At 56.5% G+C, this 15,700-nt stretch overlaps 2 long non-coding RNA genes across 2 annotated transcripts; one reads left to right on the top strand and one right to left on the bottom strand.

Annotated features, from left to right (window-relative positions):
• Positions 1 to 3,734: 3,734 nt before the first annotated feature.
• LOC144305205 (uncharacterized) lies at positions 3,735 to 14,055 on the bottom strand. Its single transcript, XR_013372269.1, has 2 exons — positions 10,886 to 14,055; positions 3,735 to 4,181 (listed from the first exon to the last, which is right to left on the bottom strand). It is a non-coding gene; the product is annotated as an uncharacterized LOC144305205 (long non-coding RNA).
• Positions 8,087 to 9,498, top strand: LOC144305204 (uncharacterized). Its single transcript, XR_013372268.1, has 2 exons — positions 8,087 to 8,368; positions 9,021 to 9,498. It is a non-coding gene; the product is annotated as an uncharacterized LOC144305204 (long non-coding RNA).
• Positions 14,056 to 15,700: the final 1,645 nt, after the last annotated feature.

The following is a 15,700-nucleotide window of genomic DNA, read 5'->3' as shown; positions in this document are numbered from 1 at the left end:
CACTCTTGTTTCGTAGGATAACTGGTAAGTAGGACTTTTCTTCCTCACTCCTGCATCTCCTGTCCATTCCCCGACTGGAGTTTCCCCAGGTTCATGATTTTCTTGACTACTCCCTAGACCAGACACCATCTCGGCATTGGAGACAGACTGCACTCGAGGCCGATCTGTAGCCCAGCTCTATGAAGCTTACGGTCTAGCAAGAAAGACATTAAAAATCAAAATTAAAAGCCATTAAAATCATTTTTAAAAATTCCTGAATAAGACTTGTCCAAAAAATTGAACCGAATATGGTTTATCTGATTAAAAAAAAAAAAAAAATGAGTCAATTGGCCATTAGACATCCTCCCAAAACCCTTTTTTGGAATCCCTAGTTCTGCATGCTCAACACCCAGTGGGCCCTCAAAACACATTTGTTGAATGTTCAGTGGTGTTCCCTCTTCAAGTTCCTTATTTGAGCTCTTTTCCCAGAGTTAATGAGCTCTTTGGGGTCAGAGGGCCTGGCTGATTTATATCTGCCTCCTCAGGGCCTAGTACAGCGCGCCGGCACACAGTAGGAACTCAGGAAATGTTTGTGGAATGGAACAGAACCAAGTTTATGTCTCAGTGAAGATGGCCAAATTGGCGATTGGGCGCAAATCCATTCTGGGCGTGTCCTCTCCGGGTCACTGCCCTGTGATTAGAGACGTGAGTTCTTTTAAACCTCGTAAACTTTTTTTGTGTGAAACCACAGCCTCATCCTGGCACCAGATGTACACAGCTTGTCCCTGTGAGGTCACTGCAGAGGGAGATTAACTCCGAGGGCCTGGGCAGGTTTAAATATCCCTGAGTGTGTGCGGCATGTTACGCGGCCTGGCTTCCTCTCAAGCTGCCCTGTCGCCCTTGTCTCTGCAGAAGCAGTCGCCGTGGGTGGAGGTCTTGTCCCCCCTGGAAGAAGTAATGGGGACTCTAGATGGAGATGGGTCAAATGTCTTGTCTTCCCCTCGTATCTTCTTGTTTCGGAAGATTTCTCTGGCCTGAGAGATGGAAGGCACATCAGGCCCCCGCTCACTGCTGAGCCAAAGAGGTGCTAAATTTGGGAGGATGTCAGTGGGGGGGCGAGGAGGGGGTGACTTCTCTCTCCCTTCTCTCCTCTCTTGACTCGAGATCAAATCTGGTGGAAAAAGTGTTCTATCACAACGAGAATCATAGCAGTTTTATCCCAATTCAAGGAAAAGAAAAAATAATACAATTTTATCAATTGTACATTTTTCTTCCCTATGTTTTCCTTCAGCTTTCCACGTCTTTTTTTTGGCTTTCATTTTTGACCACTGGTAAGATGAAGGCGCAGCAAGTGGGAACATGTTTCGAGGCGCCGCAGCCGTCCCTGGGGGCCTTTGCTCCCTGGACTAATTGGGAACAGCGTTGCCCGCGGCCGCGCTCAGAAGCCACCTGCTGCCTGGGGCAGGGAAGGGAGGTCAGCCTGACCCGATGCTTAACCGCATCCCGATGTTTCTCTGTTCTGATCCACCCGCGGAAAGGGTCCTCAGGAAAAGGACCATCTCCGCTTGATGCAACATTTTCGTTGGGTGCAGAAATGGGGCAACATGCGGTTTGGCGTCTGACAGTCCTAGGCTCTAATCTCAGCTGTTCTACTCACTAGTTACGACTTTGGGCAAGTTACTTAATGTCCCTGAGCCTCAGTTTCTTCTTCTGTAAAATGGAGAGGCGACTACGCACTGGGGTTTTTGGTAGGACTAAGGTCACTCACGAAGAGCGACCGGCCGTACCCTGACTTCCTGCTCTGATTTCTATGCTAGTGGTTGGGAGGCCGCGGCCGGGGGTGTGAGTGTGCGAAGTCGGAAGCTCCGGCGCCTGTGGCCTTCGCAGCGATCCGGGCGGGGGCCCTGCGTTGTGTCACCCGTTAAAGTCTCCAGCCTTGGAGGCCCGGTGGCTCAGCGGTTAGCGCCGCCTTCGGCCCAGGCCGTGACCCCGGGTCCCGGGATCGAGTCCCGAGTCGGGCTGCCTGCACGGAGCTGGCTTCTCCCTCTGCCTGTGTCTCTGCCTCTCTCTGGGTCTCCCTGAATAAATAAATAAAATCTTAAAAGAAAACAACGTCTCCATTCTTTATCCATTTTTCAGCCACAGCTTTGCTCCTTTGCACTCAGAGAAGCAGCGACCTGCGGCTCTCCCGCTGGCATCTCGTTCAGACGCTGGTCTCGGGTCTTTCCTGCCACCGGGAAAGAGCAAGGGGCACAGGGTGGGAGCACCAGGCTCCTGGGGGGACCCGGCAGGTTGAGGGGCACCGGACACTGCCAGGCCCTTCCTCCCTTCCTGGGGCGGGGGGTGCTGCTGTCGCCGGAGGGAGCCCAGCTCTGCACGTGGGCACCCCCGGCCCCACTGCGGCGCCAGGACAGCACCGGCCATGAGCCACCTTGCTCATCCCCTGGGCCCCGGGGCTTTGGTCCCGCTGGATGTCTGGTTGGGACAGTGTCCCTGCAGGACGAGGACAGCGGCAGGGAGGGCTGGTCAGGAAGAGAGACTGAACCAGGGAGACCCCACCTCAAAGAGGGACAGCGAGACAGAGACACGCACAGAGGGAAGGGGGGGACAGAAATACGGAAAAGGCACAGAGGGCCGGCGGGGTGGGAAGAGGGATCCACAGCAGGAGCGCGCTGCAGACAGCGGGACAGTGGGACAGCCGGGGGGTGCGGGGGCTGCAGGGCCAGGCCAGGCTGGGCGGGGCAGGCAGTGGCAGTTCTGCGGGGACGTGCGGGGACGTACGGGGACGTGCGGGCAGCCAGTGGCCCTCATCACCAGAAGTCCTGCTCCCAGGCCACGTGCGGGCCTGGCGGGGGACGGGGAGGACCCGGGGGCCGGGCGGCTCAGGGGCTGGGGGCGTGTGTCCACCTGCAGCCACCAGGATGTCACCCCAGCGGGCGCCCAGGTGGGGTCCTCACCCAGGGTAGCGCACGCTGGCCGGGCCGGGGCCGCCGGCACCCCAGGGACAGAGGGGACAGAGAGGCCAGAGCAAGGGCCACCCCGGGCCACCCACATTTCCCGCCACAGTCAGCTGGGAACCCGGCGGTTTCAGCGGGGGACCCCCAAGGTCCCCCTGAGTCAGGGGCTCTGGGCGGGGCCCCCAAACAGCCAGGCCACTAGGTCACTGAGGGCCCCAGTCCCAGAGGGGAGCCCTGAGCCCCGCTGCCGTCCCTGTCCTCCCTGCAGGGCCTCCCCCCGGGGCTCGGCCGGGCACCCCCTCCCTCTGCTGGAGCCCAGCGCTGCCCCCTGGACCCTGGGAGGTAGCAATTGGGATTTAAACCAAACCACCAGGCAAACCCAAGCCACTTGGGGATTAGGACAGGGAGGCGGGCAGGCTCGCAGGACGGGGTGGCCGGCGCCCGCCCTCCGGGCCTTGAAAAAGCTGACATGACAGAGAAGGTCTTGCCTGTCATCCCCAGCGTGTTAGACAGGCCTAGCACCCCACAGAAAGGTCCAGCTTGAGGCTTCCCTTCGCAATCAGACCTCCCAGGCTTCCGCTGGGTGCGTGCGGGCCACCCAGCCCAGCACGCAGGCCAAAGGCACAAGCATGGGGCTCCAGGGGGGCCCAGGGGGGGCCCTGGGGGACAAAGGGTATCATTGGACCTTGAAGCTGCTCATCGCTGACCTATGGGAAAGCTACTTCTCTGAGGTGTGTGTCTTAGATCAGCCCTTTGCTGAAATCTTACTAATACTGGTACAGAAAGTGCATGGGCCTCTGTTTTTTAAGATTTGTTTATTTATCTGAGACAGAGAGAGAGGTCTGTGGGGAACAGGGCAGGGAGAGGGAGAGGGTCCTCAAGCAGACTCCATGCTGAGCATGGAGCTCAATGTGGGGCTCGATCCCAGGCCCCTGAGATCGGGGCCTGAGCCCAAATCCGGTCAGCTGCTTAATGGACCGAGCCACCCAGGTGCCCTGCATTGGCCGCCAGAGCCTCTAAAGCATAGGGAGGTCACACATTCCTGTCCTGCTGTTCAACCGCTCCGCCGTCACCTCGCAGGCAGATCTTACTCCTCCGTCACTCACGGACTCATTCATCGTCCCAGCCATTCAAGTAACACTCTTGAATGTTGAGGCCAGGGCCCGGTGGTGGAAGTTGCTGTTCAGGACCCAGAGGTAGGTAAGCGTGTACTCTACCCTCCGCCTCCGAGAGTTCACAACCCATCTGAGAAGAGTAGGTGGGTGGTTAGAGGACCAAGAGATTCCAGAGAAGGAGCTCTCGTTTGCTTCTGCTTATATCTTGCCTCCTCTGAAGGGATGCAGTGAACTCCGCGGGGGTACTGACTGCCACAGCACAGCCTTGAGGGAATAAAGGTAGGATCTAGAGGCTGATGTGCAGCAGAGCAATGCACAACCTGTGCAACTGTTCATGAAAGCCCTGCTGCTGATCCAGGCAAGGTATTTACCATGTGCTGCTCGGAGGAGCAGAAACAAAGGGGTGGGAGGCTGTGAGGAAGGAAGTGAGGGACACATGTTCAAGGAGGTCAGGTCCAAATGAGTCTTGCCAGCCTGTAATCAGGAAACCAGCCCAAGAGTCAGGAGCTGGGAATAGGGAATAGGTCAGGGCAAAGAACGGCACATTGCGTGGGCAACAGGCAATGGTTTGGCCGGAGTATTGAGGGCTGCTTCTTATGGGGTTTGACTTTCTGGTTCGGGGACAGGTGCATGAGGAATAAGAAGAAATGGTTTGTTTTGGGGATGGTGTCTTTTTTTTTTTTTTTTTTTCTTTCTCTTTCTTACCTACAGATCTGCATGGCAACAAGGGCAAGACCCAGAGCTAATAGTGGAAGTCAGAGGGGTCGGGCTGCAGCCGAACAAAGAGGAGACGCCAGCACAGCCGGAGAGCACTCGTAATAGAAGGGGCTGCCCAGGGGATGGTGGGCTCGGTCACTTAAGCTGCTCGGACCCAGAGGGGCTGGGGCTCCAGGCAGGACTGGCGGGGTGGGGGGGGTGGGGGTGCCTCCTGGGGCTCTGAGGGGCCCTAACTGCGAGGTACTGCAGTGTTGAGTGCTGTGTCTACCACTGAGCACCAGGACGCTCGGAGGCTGCTTCACAGCTTGTGGAAAGGGCCTGACTCAGTCGGTGCCTGCAGCGTGTGTGTGGATTCTTCTGGTTCTTTGATTTACTTAAGCAAAGATTTTCTTCCGCCCTTTCTCAGATCTCCAGCCTAATGAAGCACGAAATGAGCCAGGGTCCGGCGTGGAGCCGGGAGGAGGAGCGTCATCTCTGGCTGGCCCCCGGCCCAGAGCATCAGGCTGGAAATCTTTCCCGCGTCCCATGGTGGGAGGCGGAGAGGAGGACAAGACAGAAAATATTATCTAAACCAAGTGTCCGGCCACGTCCCCGTCGGAGCCATAAGGCCGCACGATGCGTTCGCGTGGGTTGGAAGCAGGCAGCCCCTCCTCTAGGTGGACACAGCCCCCACGCTCGCGCCGTCCTATGCCCTGGCCCCTGCCCTGCCCCCTCCGAGCGCATCGCCCGTGTGCTGCGGGCTCAGCACGACACGGAGGAAACTGGATCAATTAATGAGACTGAGCGGGAGGCTCCAGAGACAGCTCTGGATCAGAATCCACCATCTGGAAGACAACACCACACTAAGCCAGTGTCTGATATGAAGACTGAGGTCTTGGCCCTTCTGGGCCTTTCTCAGAGCCACAGAGCACAGGGAAGGCTGAGGACAGAGAGAGAGACAGAGAGAGAGACCTTCCAGGAACAAATCCCCAGATGACTTCTTCCCTCACTAGCTCATTAAATGCGCTTACTCCTCGACTTGCACTTAAATACTTACGCATTAAATAGTGTTTGATTTATGCATATGTTTAATACACGCCTTTACTGTCTGTCCATAATTCCATTCTTTGTCTTGAATTCTAAGCTCCTAGAAAAGTGCCGACTCCTACATGATTAATATTGCTCGGTAAAACGCCTGGCACATTGCCACCCGGTGCTTTTAGACAATTGTAATGATGATAAAGTTTAAATTTCCCACCCTGGGCATCCCAGACCTTCCATCCTCTGACCAGCCCAGCCCCTCAGCCCACACCCTTCCCCACCGCCCAGTATTCAGCTTCATCATCCTGTGCGACAACCGAAATGTCCTATATTGCTTGGGCACCGCAAGGCCTTTCTTTCATCTGTACACCCCGCCCCCCTCCTCCTATCCCTGTGTGTCCATCTAACCTTTTTTTTAAATTTTTTTTTATTTATTTATGATAGTCACACACAGAGAGAGAGAGAGAGAGGCAGAGACACAGGCAGAGGGAGAAGCAGGCTCCATGCCGGGAGCCCGACGTGGGATTCGATCCCGGGTCTCCAGGATCGCGCCCTGGGCCAAAGGCAGGCGCTAAACCGCTGCACCACCCAGGGATCCCCATCTAACCTCTTTTGAAGGTGAACTGTAACACTCTTCCCCATGAAGCCTGTCCTGATTCCTCGTGCAGGAGTGAGCCGGCGTTTTTCTCTCCCATGCAAATCCATATCATTACTAGATTAGCCGATGGCTGCTTCCCCTGCTAATCTGGGGTTCCCTGAGTGCAGAGGCTGTGTCGTACCCAACTCCCTCCCCACGGTGTTCGCTACAGGGCTGAGCACCTGGTATTTTAGCTCTGCAACCTGGACAAGCCCTGTCCCCGCTCTGAGTCCCAGTTTGCCCAACAGTACACAAGGGGTTGGATGAGGTGATCTCTAGGAGCGTGGTGGCTCTGAGGACTATGATCCATAGCCCACTGAGGGCTCACTGATGGGCTAGAAGACCCAGGAGGAGGACGTGCCCCACCAGAAGAAGGAGGGCTTTGGGGACTTCTGTTAATTGACCCCTAAAAATTCTTGGTTTGCCAAGAAGCTGGAAATTTGAACCAGTTACTCTTAGGTACCAGATTCCTCTCTTCCTTGAATGGCAATGGCAATAGGTGACTCAGAGAATAGTTGCCACAGAGATGCTGTCTCTGTTCTTTGAAGGTGGTGCTGAGGGCTTCTCCAGTAGTTCCCCTTCCTCCCCTCAACAAGCAAAGGCCAGGTCCCTGATACCCCCCAATCCCCCCACCCCCGGTGCGGCCAGGGACACCCTACTCCTGAAATCCAGACCCCCTTCCACCGTGGCAAGGGTTGGGCTGTACACGTGGTGTCCAGGCCCCTCATTAGAAGAGCTGCCTGGGGATCCCTGGGTGGCGCAGCGGTTTGGCGCCTGCCTTTGGCCCAGGGCGTGATCCTGGAGACCCGGGATCGAATCCCACATCGGGCTCCCGGCATGGAGCCTGCTTCTCCCTCTGCCTGTGTCTCTGCCTCTCTCTCTCTCTCTCTGTGTGTGACTATCATAAATAAATAAAAATTTAAAAAAAAAAAAAAAAAAAAAGAAGAGCTGCCTGCTGCAGCCCTGGAGTCCATAGGCCAATACTTATTTTTGGCAATAATCATCAAGTATTTTGTAAGAGCCTTGGGTATACAAGCAAATCTTTTAAAAATAGGCCTATATTGTCTCCCCAGATTCCTGGTGACTCAGGACACCGTACAGTAGCTGTGATTCACAGTGTAGGCACCGAAGGCCTGTGGGTGAGTCTTGGCAGCTACTCTGCTCTCCCTCCTGGAAGCCAAAGAGTCACAGCCAAGGAGAGGAGGTACGCACACACCCCACACCCCCATTCTTCCAGAATGCCTGGGCTTCTCTGCCTTACAGTTGTGGCCAACCATCAAGAGCTTTGGGCAAGACAGCTCCAGAGCTGGGGTGGGGTGGGGAGGGAGACACACTGGGACTCTGGCAGCTGTGTGTAGGGGCAGAGGCCCACCCAAGTTCTGGGGGAAAGAGGAGAAGGGGTCCACGGGGGGGAGGGTGCGAGGAGGGGATGGGAAGCTCTCAGCTGATAGAGGCCCAGCCAAGAGTCTTGGGCTTCCAGCCCAGCCGGGCTGCTGAATCACGGAGGCCCCTTAATCTCCTGCGGAGTGCAGGCCCAGCTCCTAGAAGCCCAAGGGGTTTAGTGGTATTTGTGCAGCTATAGACACGGGGCCTGTGGGCTGGCACAAAGCCCTGCCAGGCTGTGGTTGGCAGCGGGGGGGGGAGGGGGCGGGCGGAGCTGGGCAGGGTAGGAGACAACAGTGAAAGGCGAGCCGGGCCCTCTGGAGAGACTGGGGTGGGCCTGGGCCAGCCTCTGACAGGAGGGTTAGCAGAAGGGATCGCCAGCAACAGAACGCGGGGGTGGGGGTGCAGGGGGGAGCCAGGCACCCATGACGTCGCCCAGACAGCTCACCCAGCTCTAAGAAGACACGGGTCATGCACTTTTCCGTTTTCATAGCTGAGACAAAGACTTCAACTTTCTCAAAACGTACCAGATGTGCTGAGAGCTTTCGGGAGGCTAATTAGTAAGTACATTCACGGAAACTCAGGACCCCCTTAGAGCCCGCGCCCTGTCGTCCTGGCCGGACGCCCCCACCCCCTGCCCTCAGGGCCTCAGGCCTCCCTTAACTCACTCCTCATCTCGGGGCGCCCGTGGGAGGCGGGAGTAGGGCAGCCCCTCTAGCTGCCCCCCGAGGCCCTTCCAGCTGCCCCCCAGATGCCCAGGGAGCCAGCAGGGCTGGAGCAGCAGCTTATGCCGCCCGAGGCGCCGCACGGACGTGACCCTTGGCACAAAGTGTGTGGGTGGAGACAACGTCATTCGAGATATTGTCGGGAGGGTGTCTCCGTCCTATACTGCCTGTTGCTCTGGGGCTCCCTGTGCATTTGGGGGGGGCCTCATCTCTGCCATTCCTGAGCTGTCACTGTCATGTTAGACTTTTGGGAGTCCCCCAAATGATGACAGGCTTGAGGGTCAGGCACTGAGTAGATAGGGATTTCTCAAGGCCTGGGGGCCCCAACTTTGGAACGTTGTTAATGAGCGGTCCCCACAAGGTGGGACAGGAGGAGGAGCCCCCCCTGGTTTCCACGGCCGGTGAGGGGAGGGGGCCAGAGAGGCCAGGTCGCAGCCTGGGCAGACGTGACCGCTCAGCTGACGAAGACACTTGGTCTTCTTTCCAGAGTCTGCAGGGACCCCCTCCATGGTCCCCGCCACCACGGGGTTGCCTGTGGCCGCGTCCCAGGAGCGGCTCCCAGAGGCGGCGAGGCTGAGAGTGTGGCTGGGGAGGTGGCAGTGCGGCTGCGGTCGGCCTGCGAGGCTCACGGGGCAGAGAGGACCCTGGAGGGGCCGAGTAGGCACGGAGGCCCCCAGCCGCGGCCGACTGCAGCACACACCAGCGGGGCGTGCGTCCGTCTGGCCGTCCGTCTGGCCCTGCAGCCCCGTGCAAACCCTGGGAGCAGCCTCCCTCAGCCACATCGTCGTACAATCGAGTCGCCTGGGATGCGGGAACCCAGGCCCCACCCCCAAAGGTTCTAAGCTAATTGGTCCGGGCGAAACTGTGGCCCTGGCATCTTTTTTAAAAAGCATCCTATAAAAATAAAAAATAAAAAAAATAAAAAAATAAAAAGCATCCTGGGCTTGTGAACCAGGGAAGTAAACCACTTCCTTCGGGGTTGGAACTACCCTCCACACGGGTGCCCGACGCGGTGAGCCCAGTGAGCGCGCAGGACGCGGAGCCCAGGGAGGGGTGTGCAAGTGCAGGGTGGGCGCCTCCTCCTCCTCCGATGGCCCCGGGTGCCGTTGCCCCCCACCTCGCTCTGCTCCCCCTCCGGCCCCGCGGGCTCCGTCCCTGACCTGACTCGAAGACGTAACTCAGCCCACTTGTCCCTTGTGGACAAAAGTGTCATGGGGCCAGGGGACCTGTCCTGGGAAGACACGGGCAGAAAACCGAAGAATGAACAGACCAAATCGTGACCTTAAGTGCTTTGCTGGTTTTCGGAACAAGAATGACCCGACACGACTACCGGCTGCAAGACACAGCTTAGTCATTTCCACCAGCCGCCCCCACCCCCGTCCCCGACGCCAGGCCAGAGCAGGCAACTCACTGGGGGGGACTGGATCCAGGGCCCTGGAGAGAGGGACTCAAGTCCTACAAACCAGCGTGTGTTCCTGTTGTGTGACACCGAGACAGAGTGTGGGCGGGACTCAGGGGCCCCTCTTGGGCGCTCATCCTTGGCCTCACCCAGAAATCAGTCTCCGCAGCAGAGAATCAGAAGTCAGCACCAAGCAGGCAGATTTTTTAGGGGCATGTGGAACCGATTAGTCTGCGAATGTGAGCTCAGGGCTCCAGGGACCGGCCCAGTGCGGGGCTCCACGCTAGGCCAGATGCGTCCCTTGTGAATATAAGTGGCCTTTGTTCCCTCTGCCCAGCCTCCCCCGCTCCTGGCCTCAGCGCGGATCCGGGGCCTCCAGAAGGCAACCCCACCTGGCCTCGCCCGTGGAATCAGCGCCTTGAGCCCGCCACAGCTGCGACAGGCGTCATTGCGTGTTGTAGCCCAAAGTCCTAAGGTGGGGGGGGGGGGACAAAAGCCCTGGGCACGGGGGCATGGCTGGGTTTTGCGGCGCTGTGTTGGCCTGGTCCTGGCATCGCCTCCTTCTGAGCCGCGACAGCAGTGGGAGCTTCAATAGGGTCCCGAGAGGAGGCCGGGGGGCCTGGGCTGCTGACCACGTGGCAACAACCCCAGCCCTCCGCCCAGAGCCCCGGGGGCCGCCTCCCCTCCCCTTACAAACCCCCAGATCCTGAACCCACTTCCTTCAGAAACTGAGGTCCTAGGGAATCCCTGGGTGGCTCAGCGGTTTAGTGCCTGCCTTCGGCTCGGGGCATGACCCTGGAGTCCCCGGGATCGAGTCCCACATCGGGCTCCCTGCAAGGAGCCTGCTTCACCCTCTGCCTGTGTCTCTGCCTCTCTCTCTCTCTCTCTCTCTCTCTGTCTTTCATGAATAAATAAATAAAACCTTAAAAAAAAAAAAAAAAAAAAACAAGAACCTGAGGTCTGACTTCCTTCCGACCTGATGGCTTCAGCAGATCCGGGGGCCCAGGGCACCTGCCTCTTCTCGGGGCTCCGGGACGCCGGGGCCGGTGAGCACGTGCACAGCCACTGGCGTCTCTAACGAACTAGGCCACTTCAGCTCAAGTTCTTTCTCTCCCCCCTCTTGGTTTCTGCTGAGAGAAGCAGCATCAATGACCCATAAAACTCGAGAGCTTCTCCCCCTACCCGTTCGCTGGGGTCTATTAATCTCCTGCGATAGCCAGCAGCTAGCCCATCTGCGAGACACCTGGTCTTGATTTAATTAACGTGTAAAGCAAAAGAACATCAGGCAGGTAAAAATGTGTAATTAGCAATAGGCTCCCGAGCTTTTCTTTGCTGGTTCGCCCTCTTCCCCTTTCCAGGCAGTGGGAGGGGATGGGAAGGAGCCAAATGCAAATACGGTTTAATTCCATCTTGAGTAATTACTCCAGAAAGCCCTCTAAAAAAATTGCTGGATGTTTAACTCAGCAATTTGAACTTGCATTTGGGAACATCATCACACTGTAAATGCTTTGATCTTTTTTACGCTTCTGTACATAAGGAAAACCAAGTACGCCTAATTCCTCTGCCGTGTTGTCATAAGCATTAGAAACCCTTGGCACGTGGCCACGGGCAGGAGGCTGGAGAGGGGCTGGCTTCGCTGGGGGAGGAGACAGCTGGATGCCTTGGAGAGGACGTGGAAGAGGAGCCGAGGGGCTGGAGTTCCACTCCTCCCACTCAGTGGCTCACAACACGACCCTGGGCAGGACACGCCCCCTCCTGACCTCTATTTCCTGGTGTTAAAATGAGGACAGTAGGGCCAGATGGTTTCTAAATATCAAAGCCTTCCCTCCCCCACACCCCCAAGCTCCGCCATTCTTTGCTTCTAGGAAGCACATTCCTTTCTCACCCCACAAACCCAGAGGTGAGGCAGGTGAGCCAGGGCAGAGGTAACCAAGTACAGAGAGACTTGCTCTGCAGGCTTGCTTATCAAAATGTTTAAGGAAAAGTTGGCCAGTTGTCGTCCCTTTGAACAGTGGTGCGCCTTGGATGCGGTGTAGAGCCTGTAGCCGCAGAGGAGAAAAAAATTGGTATCTGGGGGGGTTTGTGGGGCACCTGTGACCTCAGACTTAATCAGCATCACATGCTCAACCTATAACACTGAAAAACCACACGGGGTTTAGGCAATCGCCCAAATTACACCAATGCCATTGGTTTCATGCTCTCGCATGCTCTATGGGGGAAGAAAAGCAAGGGAAAGCAGGAAGGAAAGCAGCCTGGCGCCCCTTCTCGTTCCTGTGGCCGTGGCTGAAATCTATTCATTCATTTCTTCAGTCAGGCATTCATTCAACACATGCTAAGCATCTATAATGCGTGGGCCCTCCGGGGGTCCACCGGGCTACAGGGTCTCAGTTAAGTCATCTCCCTAGTGTTGGGTTCTCCTACCATTCTGGAGCCTTCCTCTTGAATGTACCTCTGATGATCGCTCTGATCTGAAACAGGATCAACCATCCCCTTGGTCCTGGGTCCCCCGCGGCCCCATGGCTCTTCCGGACCACATGAGCTGGGCTGACCCCACGGCTCCGGTTAGAGGCAGAGTCCAGGAGGGCCCTTCCATCTGCTCGGGTGACCGCTGCAGCCCAGCTCCCCAGCCGGCCTTGCCGTGACTGTTTGGTTTTGGTTTCCACTCGGAGGGAGGCCCCCACACCTGTCCCTACCTGCTGCCGTCCTAACCCTTCCTCGGCTGAAGACCTGAAGGGGAGCTGGGTGTGCAGCGAGGTCGGAGACGGAGGGGTGCTGGCGCGAGCGGTCCGGGGGGCCCCGCAGCCTGTAGCCGTGCCCGGGACGTCCGGCTCCTCGGTGCGGCACAGCAGGTGGCTTTCTCTTTGTAACGAGCGTTTCCTGCGAACGGCCTTGCAGAACCTTCTGGGCTCCTGCCCGTCGGCTCTGCCGCGGGTGCAGCGATGCCAGCCTGGCGCCCTCCTCGTTCCCGTGGCCGTGGAGCCGCCCGCTGCCCCCTGGAGCCGCAGGTTACGGCTGATGCCAAGCACCTGCCCCAGGGCCCGGGGGCATGAGGGGGCAGAGCCAGCTCCCCCACTACACAGGAGAGGCGGGGCTGCCCGGGCAGCAACTCGGCCCCGAACGTGCTCGGGGAAATGGTGGGGTCCAGCCCTTCCTGGGGGGTCACTCAGGTCACTCTGTGGCAGAGTGCTGTGTCCCCCTCTGCCCACCTGGCCCCTCCTCGGCCGACGGCTCGGTTGGCCCCGTAAGGCGGCGGCTAGCCCGGTGTCCTCCGCGGCTCACGTGGCCGTGTCCCCGAGCTCAGGCCGGCCGTGACAGTGGGGACGGCAAGGGCGACCCCTGCCCCGCGAGGCGGAAGGAGGCTCGGGCCGGGGCGCCTTCCCCTGCCAGCTGCACGGGGGGCGCGGGGGCCAGGTGGGACGGCGGCGGGGCGACCGGCAGGAGGGGGCGCGAACGGGGCCTGAGCCCCGGTGACTCGAGCGGGACCGGCTTATCAGCTCAGGGCTCTTTTGAGAAACACGCTTCTATTTTGTTTAAACAAACGGCAGGGACCTGGGTGTCCTCCCAACTCGGGCCAGTGTCCTGAACGCCTGACGGCCCTTCTGCGTCTGGCCTCCCGCCGGCTGACTTCAGCCCCTGGCGCCACCTCCCAGCGCCTTGGGTCGTCCTCCCAGGGAGCCCCGGATCCTTTCTCTGGCGCTGCAAGCGGTGAGGAAAGGGTGGTGGCGGCGGAGCCGGCCTTTCCAGATTGTTTGCTGGTTCCCTCACCACTTGTGTTTCCGACACCCAGGGCTTGGTGCCTCCCGAGCCCTTATCTCGTCCGCTTGTCTTGAGTTGGGTCCTCCCCGATCCCCCTGCAACCGGACGTGAGCTCCCCAAGGGCAGGCACTGTACCTGTCCCCTCTTGAAAAGCCTCCGGTAACTCGTCCATAGTAGGTCCCTAATCAAGGTGTGTAGGTTCACATCTTGGGATTCCCAGGGGACCACAGCGAGTCCTGGACATCACAGAGTGAAGTCGGCTTGTTACTGGCTTTTACCAATTGTTGAAACCTTCCCAGCTGGAAAAGGCAATTGGATCAATAAATTAATTCACCAGATGCTTCTCGATTGGGGTTTTTCCAAGAAGTTTTCCTCCTTGAAAAAAAAAAAAAAAAAGGAAAGGAGAGGGTTATGGCATCAGCCCTACCTAATCCCCCCGCACTTCAGCCTCCTGCGGCAAGCCATGCCCACCCACCATTGACCTGTAAGTGTTAAGCAACAAGCCCAGAGCGAGCTAAACCTTAATCACTGAGCTGAGAAGATAGAATTGGTCTGCACCGTACTTTCTGTGACACCCAAAAAGAACTTCTCCCCATGGACTTGAGTGGGGCAGTTGACCGGGAAATACAGTAGAAGACCTTAATTTAAAAGCTTTTAAACGATGATCTACTGCAGTAGCTCAGCCTTATTTCATTATATTCCTTCTCACCCCGATGGCAGGTGGTAAAAAATGGCCACAAGACTTTGCAGTTCCTCTCGTTTCTGGCGGAGCCCATTTCTCTGCTCCTTTTCTTTTCTTGTGATAAGATACACAAAACATAAAATTCACTATTTTAGCCATTTTGAAATGCACAGTGCTGTGGCGTGACATAAACTTACATTGTACGACGATTACCACCATCCATCTCCAGAACTTTCTCATCTTCCCCAACAGAAACACTATACTCATTAAATACTAACTCCTCCCCTAGCCCCCTGACAACCACCACTCTACTTTCCGGCTCCGAGCATTTGATTCCTCCAAGTGCTGCGTGTAAGTGGAATCATGCAGTGTATGTCAGGCTGCGCCTGGCTTATTTCATCGAGCAGAATGTCTTCAAGTTTCAACCAAGTTGTAGCATGTGGTCAGAAATTCTTTCCTTTTGAAGGCTGGATGATGTCCAAGTGTGCACATGTATTTATTTATACCACATCTTGTTTATTCATTCATACCTGGGTCATCCACTAGACGCCTGGGCTACTTTCATCTGTTGGCTATTGTGAGTAATGTTGCCATGAACATAGACATACAAATATCTATTTGGGCCCCTGCGCTCAATTCTTTTGAGTATATACCCACAACTGGAATTGCTGGATCATAGAGTAATTTTATATTTAATTTTTTGAACACTCACCACACTATTTTCCACAGTGGCTGCCCCATTCTACATTCCCACCAGCTATGCACCAAAGTTCTGATTTTTCCACATCCTTTGCAGCACTTCTTTTTCTGTGTTTTTTGGATAATAGCTACCCTAATGGGTATGAAGTGGTTTCTTACTGTGGCTTGATTTGCATTTTTATAATGACGGGTGCATATCTTTTCATGTGTTCACTAGCTGTTTGTATATTTTCTTTGGAGAAATGTCTGGTGCGGTTCCCCGTTCTTTGAATCTGGGCTGACCATTAGTGTGACACAATTTGTCCAGAACTTTCTAAGTTTTTGTACCAAAAGTCCTGTATCCTGGGAAACCCCTCAGTCTCAGGCAAACTGGGACAGTTGGTCACTCTGGTTGGCCTTGTGTCTTGCTTTGATCAACAGAATACTTTGGAAATGACAATGTACAGATTTCAAGTGTAGGCCTCAAGGGGTTTTGCAGCTTCCTCTCTTGCTGCTCTTGGAAATCTGCTGCCACATAAACAAATCCACGGTAGCCTCTTGGCTGATGAGAGGCGTGGGGCCCGGTTGCTCCATAACTCTTACTAACAGGTTGTTAGCTGCCAGACATGTGAGTGAGGCCATCCTCAATCAT

Source organism: Canis aureus, chromosome 35, assembly GCF_053574225.1.
Source record: "Canis aureus isolate CA01 chromosome 35, VMU_Caureus_v.1.0, whole genome shotgun sequence".
NCBI lineage: Eukaryota > Metazoa > Chordata > Mammalia > Carnivora > Canidae > Canis > Canis aureus.
Note: the sequence above shows the minus strand (reverse complement) of the source record. Positions and strands in the feature narration are given on the sequence as shown.